General features: G+C 35.4%; 1 long non-coding RNA gene across 1 annotated transcript; it reads right to left on the reverse strand.

The window, feature by feature from the left end:
• Positions 1–11,460: 11,460 nt before the first annotated feature.
• LOC149422560 (uncharacterized) lies at positions 11,461–12,086 on the reverse strand. Its single transcript, XR_016302427.1, has 2 exons — positions 11,975–12,086; positions 11,461–11,836 (listed from the first exon to the last, which is right to left on the reverse strand). It is a non-coding gene; the product is annotated as an uncharacterized LOC149422560 (long non-coding RNA).
• Positions 12,087–17,669: the final 5,583 nt, after the last annotated feature.

A 17,669-nucleotide genomic window follows, 5' to 3' on the forward strand; every position in this document is an offset into this window, starting at 1 on the left:
AATAATAAAGAAAGAAAAAGCTTCAATTTATGCATAGTATATTTTTTGGCATTCATAGTGTATACCGATTCGTAGCAAAGATTAATCTAAATAGTGATTTAGCATTTACCTTCGCCTTGAGTCCGGCCATCTTTATGCAAGTCATTACGGCGATAGTTGGTGGACTTAGGAACGTTCGTGTATTTTTAGATGATCTACTTTTATTTGGGAATTCTAAAGAGGAATTATTTTCTATTTGTGAAGCAGTACTTAGCAAGCTAAGTGATTGCGGATTAACTATTAATGAAAATAAGTGTTCTTTTCTAGAAACAGAGATAGAATATTTAGGTTATAGAATTTCGCAGAAAGGAGTTATGCCTTTAGAAAATAAAATATATGCTATTACCCAAATGAGTGTACCAAAAAATGTTTCGGAACTTAGAAGTTTGCTGGGAGTTATTTCCTACTATAGGTCTTTTATACAGAATGTGTCAGGTATTTTGTCTCCTTTATACCAATTGTTGAAAAAAGGGATAAAATTTGTATGGTCTCAGGAATGCAATATTGCGTTTGAGCAAGTTAAGAAACTGCTGACGTCAGACAATATTTTGGTGCATTTTGACCCCCAATTACCTATCAAGCTAATTACAGACGCGAGTGATATAGGTATATCTGCTATTATATGTCACGTATATGAGAATGGCATGGAAAGACCGATTGCATTCGCTAGCCGTTTATTGTCAAAAACGGAATTGAGGTATTCCATTCTAGATAAGGAAGCGTGTGCAATAATATTTGGATTAAAAAAATTCTTTCAATATTTATATGGTAATAAATTCGTTCTAACTTGTGATAATAAAGCTTTGGTACATATTTTGAACACTGAAAAACAAGTGCCAATACTAGCGGCAAATAGGCTACAGCGCTATGCGCTGATTTTACAAACATTTGACTATAATATAGAATATGTCAAGTCGGGTGAGAACAAAGCGGATTTCTTATCTAGATTGCCGGTTAATAGTAATAATAATTTAAGTGATTGTATCGACGAGGTCGACGGTAGCGAATATTTCTTAAATTATATTGGTAGTCTGAACGTTGATAAGATTGAATCGGATTTTTTAAATATAATTGAGGCGGAAACGACAATTTCAAAAGAAACGATGAAGCAGTTTTCGATTAAAGATGTAAACATAGCAAGCATTACTGGGTTCGTAATCAATGGTTGGCCGGATAAAAAGTTTTTAAAGGATGACTTGTTAAAATTCTGGTATTTTAGAAATAAATTATCGACTTATGACTCGTGTTTATTTTATAATAATAAATTTGTGGTTCCGAGGGAATTAAGGGAAATCATATTGAATTTCATACATCAATCGCATTTAGGTATTGTTAAATCTAAAAATCTTGCTCGAAATTATTTTTTTTGGTTAGGTATGAACTCAGAGGTAGAAGCAACTGTGAAGCAGTGCGTTCGATGCTTGGAGTGTTTACCCACTCCATGTAAAGTTGAGTTACAGCCGTGGCCAATCAGTGGATTAATATGGAATAGATTGCATATTGATTTCATGGGACCTTTTGGTGGTTACAATTTTTTGATAATCGTTGATGCAACTACAAAATGGATAGACTGTCACATCGTAAATGAAGTAGATTCGTTTTGTACAATAAAAGTTTTGAAAAAATTATTTTCTAATTTCGGAATTCCGGAGCAGATAGTAAGTGACAATGGTACAGCGTTCACTTCAACAGTTTTTAAGGAATTTTGTCATAATTTTAATATTAAATCGTTGACATCTCCTGTCAACCATCCAGCTTCTAACGGACTTGCCGAAAATGGGGTTAGAACGGTAAAGAATTTAAAAAAAAAAATTATGATAAATAATAAATTGCCTGCTGATTTTGAGGATAAACTTTTAACATTTTTGGTTGATATTAGGAATACGCCTTCTATGTCTACGGGGATTGAACCTAGTAAATTAATTTTGGGAAGGAAAATTAGATCAATTTTTAATACAATCATTCCAATATTAGATAATGTTGAAGGTCAAGGTTTTAAAGGGATTGATAACACGATTAAAGATAAGATGTTATTGAGTCAGCAAAAACAAAAAAAGTATTATAGAGGAAAAAAAATTAAAAAGTACTTTGATGTTGGATCTAAAGTTTTAACCAGGGATTTGAGAAGTGATAAAAACAAATGGATTTTAGGAGAAATTTATAAAAGATTGGGGAATAGGGTTTATTTAGTAAAAATTATGTCTACAGGACAAGTGTGGAAACGCCACCATGATCAAATTTCAGAGAGGAAGGTTAGGTGGGGGGAGAGTGACAGGTCTGATGATTTGCTGGACCTGGGTCCACTCTCGGACGTGGACATGACCAAGTTTCCTAATTCCTCTGATTTTTGCAGGTCACCTACACCATGGGAGGGGAGGTTACGCCCTCGAGGACAACGCCCATGCTACACCGAATGAAGAGTCAAGAACATACATAATTACATATAAATTGGAAATTAAATACATAATGGAAATAATTAAATATATTTGGCTTATATAAATTTGTAAAAATAAAAAGATGTAATTATGATTTAAGTGTGGGGGTGTGGTGTATGTGTGTAAGGGGGACAGCATGAGAGCGAGACAGCGAGTACGAGACGTATATAAGAGATCGTATGAGCGGGAATGAGCCTCTCAGTCCAGAACCGTGATAGTCTTCTTTCTAATAAATATTATAATACAAGCATTGTTATTATTGAGTATGTAGAGTTAACATACGTTACAATAAGACAAATAACATTTAATAACGGTTATTCTAATAAATTGATAGTTGAAATACTAAATAAAAAAATTAAACATATTCTCTTCAAACGGTATTTTTACCCTATTTCTTAAGATATAAATAAACAATGGCGTAGAATTCTGTTTGTGGATAACGATACTTCTAAAGTTATATATAAAAACATTCCTGGTACTATTCAACCGGCGTTTTACACTAATAACAGAATGAATAAATATATTCTTTATAATAAAGATGGCGAAAATCAAACAAAAAAATCATGAGTTCATAAACTCAATTGGAATGATTGTAATTTATTTTACAAAGGTAGAACCAATAGAAACTTTGAAGTCAGAACTAAAAAACATCTCAGGGTTCTAAATGGAAATAGTGAATCTGAGTTTGCAAATCATCTTTTGAATCACACTTTCGATAAAAATTCAGGTCTTAAAATACTTCACCCAGGATTAAAGCATCGCAAATAAATAATTTTGAAATTTTAGAAATTAGAAAACATGTCAATATAAAATCAAATATAATTAATAAGCAAAAAAAAAATATAAATAATAATGAAAAATGCCATTGCAAAGTTAAAATAAACTTCTAGAAGAAATCTTATTATTAAACGCTTGATGTTCAAGTAATTTTGCATATTTAAATATACGCGCCAGTCATTTGGTTCGTTCTTACACCGCCAGAGGTGCGCTCTGTCGGCCACCTATTGCCGCGGTGCGTATCGGCCATATTGAATTTACGTGTGCTTTTTTCGTCAAACGTAATCACGTAAATGTGGATAATTTTCACTGTAATGTAATTAATCCAATGGATTATGAACTTTCTAAAACATATTTTCTTCGATATTATCCAAAAATTCTATGAACAGAAACGATATTTTTGAAGAAATATCGTATTTCATGTGGCGATTCTATTTCAGTATGAAATCGTGTCTTAATTTTTAATGTCTTAATTTTTTTGTATCCGGTCGCCTGCATACCGAAATGAACCTACGGTTGCTTCAAATTGAGCGGCAGAGTGGTATTTTTTGCCTGCAGACCCCCAATGCAGAATTTATCCGAATCAGTTAATTTGAATTTGACCAATCAGAGGGCCTACATCGTCCAGACGCTAGGAAAATAATACTATCAGATATTTTTGAATTTTTTTCACAGTTTTTTTTCGCTGCCCTGTGTGCCATGGCCTACGCCAAGCCCTCCGCCATAGTGGCTGGCTTCACCGCCCCCTTGGCCTACGCCTCCCCATACAGCGCCTACAGCCCCTACGCTTATAGCGCCCAATTGGCATATGCTTCTGCTTACACCGCTCCCTACGCTGCCTACAGTGCCTATCCCGCATACTACTGAAAAATAAAAACCCAAAAGGATACATAACCCTAACGCAACATATTGAAAACACGTCAATCTTATGCTAAATTCTAGTCAATCAATTAGAAAAACAAAATTTCAAAATATTGTGAAAATAGCTATACAAATATGGAAAATTATACATATTATTATTTTTCGAAATACAAAAATAATTCAGTTAAAATTTGCCAATAATTATTTGTTTTTTTTTTTTTTATCTCCTAACGCGTTTACTTAACAACTATGTTTGTGCAAAAATATAATTTGTAGTTATGTATTTTTATCGAGTTGTAGATACATAATTTGAATAGTCCTTATTAAATTTCGGTAATTCATATTTGAAAAATGGCCTGAACCAGATTTAGTTGTCGCCATTGCATGTCCAGGTATTTATTATTCCCCTTTTCCTTGACCTATCTCTTTACCCACAATAGGATACGCAGGTACCTACCTAAATCGTTTTAAATATGTTACAATAACATCATTTACAAGAATTTACGTACAAAAATATTCACTGTAGTAATTTATTTCTCAGTGGGCAGCTGAAGTATTGCGATAAAATAATGTATTTGCATACATCTTTAAATGTTATCTAACAATTTCCAACACTTCTTTCATGGTAGTTAAAATATCATAAAAATTACAATGATTCATCCGAAACTGCTTCCTAATTAGAGCTTCAGATGAGTATGAATTATGAACTATAAGGAATTTGAATTTTGTGATCATACGTGTAAGGACGAAGCAAGGTATGTGTTTAGTATTGAAACAGTTTTGGATAATATCTACCATTTTTCCTATTATATATCTACTGTCATACCTACTATCCATTTCCTTCCTTAAAAACAGCCTTACCCACATTGGAAAGAAGATGATTTGTTGCACTGTAAATTGCCGCAAGTCAACATTTGAATTCGTGTCGTGTAGCAAGAAGGTGCAATCGTCGTGTCCTCATCGTATTATTCACATGCTTTATCCTCTGTTTGCAAATATCAAAATCATATTTAAGATTATCTCGTTTTGGAGGAAATTTTACCCCGTGAACAGTGCAAGTTCGTCGAGAGCCCTATTACCGGGATTCTTGGGTATTCAAGGTAGGCTGTTCCTTTTTTCCACTTTTCTCGTGATTTTTCAAAACCAATTGAATGAGCTTTACATTGTAGTTTTTTAGTGGATTTGATTTACAGTTCATTTACGTGTAATAGAACACGTTACAGTATGAAAGAAGGATAAAATGGATGACCAATCACTTACCACGAAGAAGAATACAACACAATATAATTTATAAGAGTTCCACCGCGATACCTTGAGGTAATTGTCGCCACAACACAACGAATTGGTACTTAAATGATATTAAGCAATTCCAATTCCTTTCAAAGATTATGTACACGGTAACCAGCAACAACTTGTCTCCAGTACTTTAATTTTTCTTCTGTTTTTTTTTCCAAACAAACGCAATCGAATTTGCAGTGTTCTTGCTATTGTTCTGTATTTCAAATCCTTTTCCAGCAAGGTGATGGTTGGAGATAGGTAGGAACTGGATAACTCATTTCGGTAGGAACTATTAATAATGTCATTTCAAAACTAAACAGATACTAAAACGAAATACTAAAATCCATCGGCAGCTTGTCTAGAATGCGATGAGGGGCAACTCATATAAAATACATTGTAGCAACCATGTAGTAACGCTTACGTATTGTCACATTATGATGCGACTCCACTGCATAATAATAATAATCGTGTTGATTTGACGGATTGTTTTTTAAATATATGTATTTGAATTTAATTTTTGTTTTCGTGGATGAACGCAAATCTTAGAAGGGAAAATTAACCCATTTCCCGACATCAGATTGGGCTGAAACTCGGCAGATAGATTATCAGCAGTTAATATACGTAATAAATGTCGGTCTTATCCAATTGGGATTTGGCTAGGTTGGTAGAGTTGTTGACTCCAGTTCCTGAGAAGAAAGATTCCATCGTAAACCAAAACCAAATCCAGATCTAAAAGACATTTGTACAAAAAAATGTTTTTACGGGTTGATTTTTGTAAATATAATTTAATATATTCGTTCAATTCCAGATGTTAAAAATAGCGCCGTCAACAATGACAGTTATATTTCATTTAATAATAATATACACTTTAAATTTCGATAATTGCTTACTACCGTTTTTGTTAAAATTCGCCAGAAGGTTGCTGGATTTTTACTACTTCCTAGGCTCTATCCTAGATATTAAAATATTTTCAGATTATTTGTAAATCACAAACATGGTCTTTCATTACAAAAAAATAATCTATATCATAATAACTGATTGCATCCACCGCCCGATCAGAAATATAAAACTCTATTGGTAGTGTATTTGAACAATGAATGTCATTGTTCAGGATCTTAACTTCACTCTCCTGACAGAGCAATCCGGCGTGCTACCACCAGATTCCAAAGGAAGTGTGACTGGAGTAACTCTTCAATAATAACTCCAGCTCTTGAATATTGGTCTTTATTTAAACAATAAAAAAGACCCGTAGGGCAGCTCATGTACGGTGAGCCCAATATTGCTATCTCTCTCCGCGGTTTTATAAACCACATGTAAGTGAAAACCTGGCAGCTCTGCCGTTTTGTCAAAAACGACCCGCCCAAGACGGATGGTAACAAGAGAAGAAGGATTAAAAATCCGTGGCAATACGAAATTGCCCCGGCAATCGCTAACACAAAATAAATGTTGCCACACCCATTAGGGTGACAAGCACCAATATTAATATTTCAGTACCTGAAATCTTAACATATTCCCGCCCCAAAACGAGTATTAAGGAATAGTCGTTTTTCATAAAATAATGTAGGAAGAGATTGCAACATTGGTACTCAGAATTTACCCAACAAGTTCACATACAAAAATAAACAATATTCAATATATGGATATCAAAATAATAACAAAAAACTTATAACAACGTATATAACCCTATGTCAGACTTGACATTAAAAAATAAAAGTTTAATAACGTAGAAACTTCTGGTGCACTGCACCCACTTATGAGAAAATAGCTTATCACTTGGCACTGTTGAGCCTGACGGCATTTTGATTCACACATAACATCATTTTTAGTGTTGTAATTGGTTCTTAATCCAGGTTGGAGGAAGGATCCTCCATGGGAAGTAGAAAGAGCTGTGTCACGGCTCTTTTGGTGACACCTCTGGCCGTCCTCAAGGAGACGACGCGGACGCGTCCGTCTTGACCAGGGTGGATCTCCGTCACTCGCGCCATCCTCCAGTACTGCGGAGGTAGTTGGTTGTCTTTGATGATGACCATGTCACCAGGCTGTAAACTGCGTTGACGTCCTTCTTGCCATTTGACTCGGTTCTGCAATTCTGCTAGGTATTCCCGGCTCCATCTGTGCCAAAAAGATTGAACAACGGTAGACATCTTTTGGTAAATATTAAGCCTGTTTGTAGGCAGATGATGGATATCAAGCTCAGGCAATGCTAACAGGTTGTCGCCAATAAGGAAGTGTGAAGGAGTGAGTGCGTTTAAATCATTTGGATCTGATGTTAATGGAGTCAGAGGATGGGAATTTAAACAAGCCTCAATCTGTATTAGTATGGTATTCATGTCTTCGTATGTCAAAACAGTTGACCGCATTGCTTTTTTTAAATGTACCTTGGTCATTTTAACTGCACTTTCCCAAAGTCCACCGTGATGCGGTGAGCGGGGAGGCAAGAAACTCCAGCTAATATTCTGCTGGGCTAAAAAATTATGGATTTCCTTATCAGATGCCTTCAAAAAATCAAATAGTTCAGTAAGTTCCCTATAACTACCTGTAAAGTTAGTTCCATTATCACTAAAGAGTCGTGAGGGTTTACCCCTCCTAGCTATAAATCTTTTCAATGCATTCATAAATGCCATTGAAGTTAAATTAGTCACTAATTCTAGGTGAATTGCCTTCGTTGAAAAACAAATAAATAAACATATGTAAGATTTGTATCTAGGCAGAGCAAGGTAAAGGCACTAAATCCTTTTATGCAGGATGGGTTATTGTGTGTTGGAGGTCAACTATCACAATCTGATATTACCTCGGTCTCTCAAAAACATCCAATTTTGTTACCACAAAATCATAAGTTGACTGACTTAATAATAACCCATCTGCATTATGAGAATTTGCATTTAGGATGTAATGCTCTGCTCGCATTACTGCGTTTACGGTTTTGGCCAATATTTGGTAAAAACGCAGTAAAGCGAGCACTGGATAAATGTATTGTATGTTTCCGAGTCCGTCCGCGCGAGTGTCGCCAGCTCATGGGTGACCTTCCTGCTGACCGATTCCGAATCCAAAGACCATTTTATGTAACCGGCATAGATTAAGCAGGTCCAATTATAATTAAGTCTGGTTTAACCAGAAATGCTAAGAGTGTAAAATCTTACATATGTTTATTTATTTGTTTTTCAACGAAGGCAATTCACCTAGAATTAGTGACTAATTTAACTTCAATGGCATTTATGAATGCATTGAAAAGATTTATAGCTAGGAGGGGTAAACCCTCACGACTCTTTAGTGATAATGGAACTAACTTTACAGGTAGTTATAGGAACTTACTAAATTAGTTGATTTTTTGAAGGCATGAATACGTGGACTGTAAATCCATAGGCTCGCTTGATCAATCCAATGATGGTGATGAGGACGCCGACTGGACCACTCCCGATGATGATGAGGCCCGACTGGACCACTCCAAATAATGATCTTCCGTCTCAAATGTATCAATCCAAATAATAATAATCCGGCTCGATGGATCAATGTTCAGGATCTCAACTTCACTCTCCTGACAGAGCAATCCGGCTCGAAGGACCAATGTTCAGGATCTTAACTTCACGCTCCTGACAGAGCAATCCGGCGTGGTACCACCAGATTCCAAAGGAAGTGTGACTGGAGTAACTCTTCAATAATAACTCCAGCTCTTGAATATTGGTCTTTATTTAAACAATAAAAAAGAATTATTATTTTTCGGAATAACTTATTGAGTAAAACCTCAAATTATAATATTTAAATATTGAAGACAATATTAGTGATTCTTAAACGCAAATCTGAAACAGAAAAATCAGAAAAGGAAACGGTCACATCTGGGACTTGAACCCAGGACCCTTGTCTTTCCGGGACAATGCTCTACCAACTGCGCTAATTGGACCCTATCCTCATCGGTCACTTTTAACTGTATCATACTTCGAATAAGAACTACCAACGTTGTTTTTCAACGAAGGCAATTCACCTAGAATTAGTGACTAATTTAACTTCAATGGCATTTATGAATGCATTGAAAAGATTTATAGCTAGGAGGGGTAAACCCTCACGACTCTTTAGTGATAATGGAACTAACTTTACAGGTAGTTATAGGAACTTACTAAATTAGTTGATTTTTTGAAGGCATGAATACGTGGACTGTAAATCCATAGGCTCGCTTGATCAATCCAATGATGGTGATGAGGACGCCGACTGGACCACTCCCGATGATGATGAGGCCCGACTGGACCACTCCAAATAATGATCTTCCGTCTCAAATGTATCAATCCAAATAATAATAATCCGGCTCGATGGATCAATGTTCAGGATCTCAACTTCACTCTCCTGACAGAGCAATCCGGCTCGAAGGACCAATGTTCAGGATCTTAACTTCACGCTCCTGACAGAGCAATCCGGCGTGGTACCACCAGATTCCAAAGGAAGTGTGACTGGAGTAACTCTTCAATAATAACTCCAGCTCTTGAATATTGGTCTTTATTTAAACAATAAAAAAGAATTATTATTTTTCGGAATAACTTATTGAGTAAAACCTCAAATTATAATATTTAAATATTGAAGACAATATTAGTGATTCTTAAACGCAAATCTGAAACAGAAAAATCAGAAAAGGAAACGGTCACATCTGGGACTTGAACCCAGGACCCTTGTCTTTCCGGGACAATGCTCTACCAACTGCGCTAATTGGACCCTATCCTCATCGGTCACTTATAATAAAATGTGCGATAAAAAATGAAGACAACGTTGGTAGTTCTTATTCGAAGTATGATACAGTTAAAAGTGACCGATGAGGATAGGGTCCCATTAGCGCAGTTGGTAGAGCATTGTCCCGGAAAGACAAGGGTCCTGGGTTCGAGTCCCAGATGTGACCGTTTCCTTTTCTGATTTTTCTGTTTCAGATTTGCGTTTAAGAATCACTAATATTGTCTTCAATATTTCAATAAAAAAGACCCGTAGGGCAGCTCATGTACGGTGAGCCCAATATTGCTATCTCTCTCCGCGGTTTTATAAACCACATGTAAGTGAAAACCTGGCAGCTCTGCCGTTTTGTCAAAAACGACCCGCCCAAGACGGATGGTAACAAGAGAAGAAGGATTAAAAATCCGTGGCAATACGAAATTGCCCCGGCAATCGCTAACACAAAATAAATGTTGCCACACCCATTAGGGTGACAAGCACCAATATTAATATTTCAGTACCTGAAATCTTAACAGTCATTCTGCGTAAAACTGCAACATTAATGCTTATTTTCTTACTATGCATATTTACAGTGAGGTAATCTACCGAACCATATTTACATGGCGTCAATTCAGATTTACAGGTTATTTAAGAAAAGTTTAATTGGTTAGCAAAAAAAAAGTTCTTCATTTACATGGATTCAGGTCTGACCATTTTTAGTATTCTAAACATAAGTTTTTTAAATATTTAAAGATACATAATTTTTTTACAAATTAATATTAAAATGCTTATAACCAACCAGATCGAACAAAAAGCGATTTTTTTTAATTGGTAACATTACTTTTGATCTAACATATGACTACTAAAAGATGTAATTTTTTAAGCGGAAAGAAGTGATTTACCACGTATGCTTATACACTACCCACAAAACATTTTTCTTAACCCTTTTGTAAATATCTCTAAGCAAAATACAATATTGAAAATTATATTTAAATAATTGACAGGCATCTCCAATGGCAACGTTTTACTGAGGAATTTTCAGGAATAATATTGAAATGCGTTCAAAACTTCTAAAACCTAGCTCTTCTCTTGCAGTGCACCTGAAGCATACCTGAAGTAGACCTCTAGCAAATTGCAGTGCACCTGAAGGTAGTCATGATTTCACTGAACTGCTATTGTTGTTGGTCGTATCCTAAGGGTTAATAAGGCCCTAAATGTAAGTAGTACTTGCTAAGCTAAAGGCTAAAGGGTACCACATCAGCTTTGTCCCTCCCCTTTTTCAGTATTACGGAAGTGGTAATAGTAGGGTCTACTTTTTTATTGTTTTAAAATAAACCGAAAAATGGACATTTGAATAGTATAATAGATTTGCACTTATGTTGGTGTATATTTTTTTTATTTGAAGAATTTTTTTTTATAGATTTTATAAAAATATGTACATTGCCTTTAATTGGCTCACTGAGCACAAGTTTGAAGATTGTGTTTTAGGTTCAAATTTGGATCATATAACTTAGGTTCCTTCGGTAACTTATTTTATCTTATTGTGTTCAATAGTATGCGGGGTAGGCACTATAGGCGGCGTAGGGAGCGGTGTAGGCAGAAGAGTAGGCCAGGGGGGCGCTGTAAGCGTAAGGGCTGTAGGCACTGTAGGGGGAGGCGTATGCCACGGGGGCGGCGGAGTATGCCAAGGGGGCGGTGTAGCCAGCTATTACGGTAGAGGGCTTAGCGTAGGCCATGGCGCACAGGGCAGCGAAGAAGAACTACGAAAAAAAAAAACACAAACAAAATAATTATGAATATTATGGAACTCAAAAAATGTTTGTGTTTAATTATTGGAAAGCTTTCATGCACACATATAAAAAAAAGATTTTAAAAATGTTTCCACAAGATAAACCAACCAGTTTGAACATTTTGTTTGAGGATTTGATGTCACTTCAGTGGGAACAGAACTGAATGATGCACTCTGTTGATCAGTTCTTAGCTTTTATATGATTGCCAATGGCACAGTTTGTCCTTGCTGCATTTGGGCACATGGTATATTTTTGTACACGTTCATTTACGCATATAATTAAGGCACACCTGTGTCAATTGTGATTCCTTGATAACTTAATACAGTGACAATTCAACACACTTTCAAAAAGTGATATAAAGTCATTAGAAACCATGAAAAAATTTTTTTTTAACCTAACCTAACCTAACTTACATAACCCAGTTAATAAAGTTTTTGTTTCATCACTTTCCATGAGTTTATATAACTTTTTAAAGATGTGATGAATTATCGTTGTGATGATTTATCCGGTTACCGTCAATTGTAAACAAAACCAGCTGATCCCGATGTAGTAATTTTCAAACGGTTTATTTGCTTTTAAGAATATATATTTGATTGAATTTTTTTTCTAAATAAATACTTCATTTAAAGGAAATATTTTTAATACAATCAAAAAATTTGTTTTTCGTATTACAAATTAAATTAAATTTTATGTTTTAAAATGCTTATCACTGTCTTGGGCCCGTTGTTATTACTGTTCTACATGAATGCTTTTTGCAATCTAAGCTGTCACGACTCAATTATTAGTTTCGCAGATGGAGAGTCGTAGGAGACTGTATTCGCTGAACAAGCTGAAGAAGGGATGCATCCGGTAAAACAATGGATTGATTCAAATTCACTAATATTAAACGAAAATAAAACAATTTAAATTACATTTAAAATCCATAACCAACAGACAGATAACCTCAATAAAAACCTGTTAAATAACTGTTATACTGTTATTTACAGACTTGGTGGGAACACAATAATAGAACGCGTGTTCCAATATAATAATTTATTAACAATTAAGTGCGGATTGTCTACGTCTTATCTCTGAGCTGTCGGTTTGGTAAAGAGGGCGAGCAGATGCATCCGTCATCTTTTATACCCCTATCAGTCATCTCGCTCTTACGCATTCAACAAGCAGGCGTACCACCAAAAACCTTTCTTACATCCTCCCCTACTAAAATTGAATGCCCCTATCTATATATATCATACCCTATTACTACATATTTCATTTACAATTTTATTTTATATATTTCATTTACTAAACAATTAACACAACATATTTTTTTTTATAAAATTAACTATCATATGCCGCGTTTCTTTCTGCTTCCCTTCTCTTGTCTCGTCGCCCGTCCACTCCTCCTCCTGGACTGCGAGGTCCTCATCTTGGCCGAAGTCTTCCCTGCCATGGATTAGACCTGAAACATGGAGAAACAGTATTAGAGTCACTTCTATTACGTAACATACCTGAGAGATTAACTTCATCCGTCGACAGTTCCCTAGTGTCAGACGTACCGACTTCCGTCTTATCTCCCTCCTGCCATGAAACATGTATTTTTTTTATCTGGTCTAAATGTCTTTTCCACACCATATTAGACTTGTTAATTTTTATGATATATATTTTTCTACCTTTTTTTTCAACAATAACCCCAGGGACCCATAACCTATTACCCTGAGCTCTGAAATCTCTAGTCATCACTTTCTGACCTATATTCAAATCTGACTTATTTCTACCCTTATATTGTCTTTTCTGATTGACTTGACTCTGAATAACCTTTCTTATTACTTTTTGTTGACGAGTAGAACTTGAAGTATTCGTTCTTTCCTCAACCTTCCTAGGAATCAGAGAGTCAAATACTGTTCTAATTTTTCTTCCCATTAATAATACAGATGGTTCACACCCTGTTGTTGCATGAACGGTATTTCTATAGTCAGTTAAAAAGTTACCTAACTTTTCTTTATAATCTGAAGGAAATCTATTATTTTTACAAATTTTTTTAAAAAATTTTTTACAGGTTTTAACAGCATTCTCAGCTTGCCCATTGCTACTCGGGTGGTTAACTGGACTAGTAATATGTTTCATACCATTTTTCTTACAAAAATTTTCAAAATCCTCAGAACAAAAACACGTACCATTATCACTAACTAAAGTTGCTGGAAAACCAAATTGTGAAAATAATCTATGAAGTACTTCAACATTTTCTTTTGAAGACAGACTGTTCACTTCCAGACACTCGATCCACTTCGAAGAAGAGTCTATCACAATTAAAAAGTTTTTATTATGTAAACTACCATGATCAATATGCACCCTGAACCATACTTCAGGTTCATAAGGCCATACTGCTAATGAACTCCTCAATTTATTTAAATCACTAGGCGCTGACGCGTTTAAAATGGCTTCTTTATTCCGCTGACACGGTTGAATCCCTTGCTCACTTATTTTATAACCTAAAAATTCAATAACTTTTAAATTGAATTCACACTTTTCACTATTCACCGTTAAATTACAACTTTTTAACCTATCTAAAACGAGACACACGTTTTTTTCTAAGTCGACTTCATCTTTTCCTATAACAATAATATCATCCAAGTAGAACGTCATGTTCCGTAATCCTGATAAACAATTTGCCATTGCTTTAGCAAAAACTGCTGGCGCTGGTGCTAACCCAAACACTAAACGTTTATATTGAAACAATCCCAAGTGGGTATTTATTGTTGTGAAACGTCTACACTCCTTTTTCAAAACAAACTGATTATATGCGGATTTTAAATCAATTTTAGCAAAAACCTTGCCTCCATTCACTTTGGTTAATAATTCCTCAATTCTAGGTAACGGATACTTGTCAATTAATAACTGATTATTCACTGTAGATTTATAATCACCACATAATCTAATGCTACCATCTTTCTTAATCACAGGTACGATTGGACTCGCGAAATCACTATACTGAACTTGTTCTATAATACCGTTAGAAAGTAAATTACTTAATTCTTTTTCAACTTTATCCTTCAAAGCAAACGGCATTATTCTGTGATTACGAAATATCGGTACAGCACAATCTTTTAAGGTTAAATTCACTTCGCACTTGTTAAACTTTCCTATTTTATCCGTAAAAACTTCTGGAAATTTTTTCACTAATCGCTCTTTTAATGTATTTTGTTTTACACAATTAACGATCCCCGTTATCCCCACGTTAAAGAGATTCATGAAATCACGTCCTAAAATCGAAAGTGACGAACTACGCACGACAATAATTTTTAGTCGGTGTTGTAGACCATTATACTCTAGTATCGGTGTGAAAGTACCTACCACACCAATGAGCGTATTGTCAAAACTCCGTAAGCTCACGTTTTCGTGCAATAACTCAATACTGCTGAATTTATTGAGATAACATTCTTCCGGAATTACGCTACAAGATGCTCCAGAATCTACCATGAATTTATTATTTATTCCGTCGAGTGAAACTTCTATATAATATGGCTCAATACTTAGTACATCACCAACCATTCCATCCGATAACAAAATATTCACGTTTTTACGTGTTGTCACCTGTTTACACTGTTTTGCTAAATGACCTTTAGTACCACAAATTTTACATACATAATTTTTGAATCTACATTCTACCGCCGTGTGATTATTATAACCACAAACCGTACAATTACGCTTTGTAACATGATGAATCGGCGAACGAGCCCGATTACAGCTACTGCTTCGCTTGAAACTACATTCATCTCTCTTTTTCACATGCGTATTAGGTGAGACACGACCTCCGCCGACTGTTAAATTAGCTAAAACTCTGTTATCAGCTGATTGAGATTGGGTTGATGCTACAAGTTCAATACACTCTGCTACTTGCACACATTTTTCGAAAGTATATGATTCACTATCGAGAAATAATTTTTCTCTAATCTTACCGGGTTTACAACCTAATACAAAGAAATCTCTTAATTTCTCTAATAAACTATTCCCGAATTTGCAATTGCTAGAAAGAGATTTTAAACAAACAGCAAAATCGCGAACTGATTCGTCATTCCTTTGTTTAGCTGAATAGAACTGTGACCTTTCTTCAAAGAAACATTTTGTCGTACAACAATATTCATTGAGCTTAGATATTAAATCTTTTAAATCAACCTCTGTTACTTTTTTTGGAATACACAAATTTACCAGTAAAGAAAAACAATCATCTTGCAAAGCATTTAGGAAAATAGCTCTTTTTTTAACATCCGATGCGTACTTTTCATCATTCACAAGGAGGTACTGCTCGAGACGGACCTTGAAGTTCTCCCAGTTACCGTCACGCAAACTGAAGGACCCCAATCCTGACTCCATGCTTCCTCTACCCAGAAGGTACCCACAAGACAAGAAAAGAAAAACAGAAAAAAACTTCCCAAAGATTTCTCCGCTCTCCAATCTGCTCCTTGGACCCTCTCAGGAAACCGCTCCTTGACCCTTGTTGCTGGATGGCTCTTCCCAGACCGCTCTGAGACCTGGCAACACCGATCCTTGACCCTGGTGCTGCTGATGGCTGCCCCCAGACCACTCTTGTGGCCCGGACCCCTCCGATCCTTTGACCCTTGGAGATGCTGCCGCTTGACGCCCTGGACCCTTCCGTGCTTCCCCCTTCCGAGAAGCTGGCTGGCTTCAGTGGCTTCTTCTTCTTCACTCCTTTCAGTGAAGAATAATTTCGGTCCGGCCTTTATTACCGACCCGAATAATATGTTGCAATCCGAACTTTTTCGATAATATCGCGTATTTCTTTGAGCGAAATCTCGCGCGTTGATTCTTTTAATCAATGTTTTACTGATTTCCGTAGGCTGCGCCACTGTTAAATAACTGTTATACTGTCATTTACAGACTTGGTGGGAACACAATAATAGAACGCGTGTTCCAATATAATAATTTATTAACAATTAAGTGCGGATTGTCTACGTCTTATCTCTGAGCTGTCGGTTTGGTAAAGAGGGCGAGCAGATGCATCCGTCATCTTTTATACCCCTATCAGTCATCTCGCTCTTACGCATTCAACAAGCAGGCGTACCACCAAAAACCTTTCTTACAAAACCTAAACATAATACTTGTATAAACGTGAACCAAGAACTTTTTTGCAACTGCCCAAAATTGAATGAAATAAAAAAAATAAAATACCTAGGAATAATTAAGTATCAAAATTTAAATTGGAACTCCCAAGTCGAAAAGATAAGCAACAAATTTAAAACACTTAACTAGTTTTCCCAAACAATAATATGTATACATTTTAGAAATAGAACAACTTATGAAAATTTATTAAACTTAGGCTAATCTTATCTACAATATGGTCTTATCTTATGGGAAAGTTGTCTGATTTCACACTTAATCCAATTCTCATAGCAAAAAAGGCAATTTCGAAAATTATCCTTAGAGTCACCACCAGAACCAATTGTGTAATAAATATAAATTGTGTAATAATGCCATTAAAAACATAGTCTAAAACATAAAATATTCAAACGATATTTCAATAAGTGCATTAAAAAAACCAGGATAATTTTGCACATACAAACTCGGGACGATTCACAAGATCCTTATTATAACATAAATTACAACGTAAACGACTTTTAGGCAGAGAAAAGAATAATTTTTCTATAAAACTATTTTAAATCTTCCTTCTTGCAATAACAACCATTCAAAAAATAACCGACTTCAAAAGGAAGAATATAGATGCAACCTAACCTAACCTAACCTAACAAGGATAAACACTATGTAAGGTTTTTCTGCTACAATTTTCACGTTTTTTAGCATACTT

The sequence above is a fragment of the Hesperophylax consimilis genome, chromosome 7 (genome assembly GCF_061612785.1).
Source record: "Hesperophylax consimilis isolate HC1 chromosome 7, BYU_Hcon_1.0, whole genome shotgun sequence".
Taxonomy (NCBI): domain Eukaryota; kingdom Metazoa; phylum Arthropoda; class Insecta; order Trichoptera; family Limnephilidae; genus Hesperophylax; species Hesperophylax consimilis.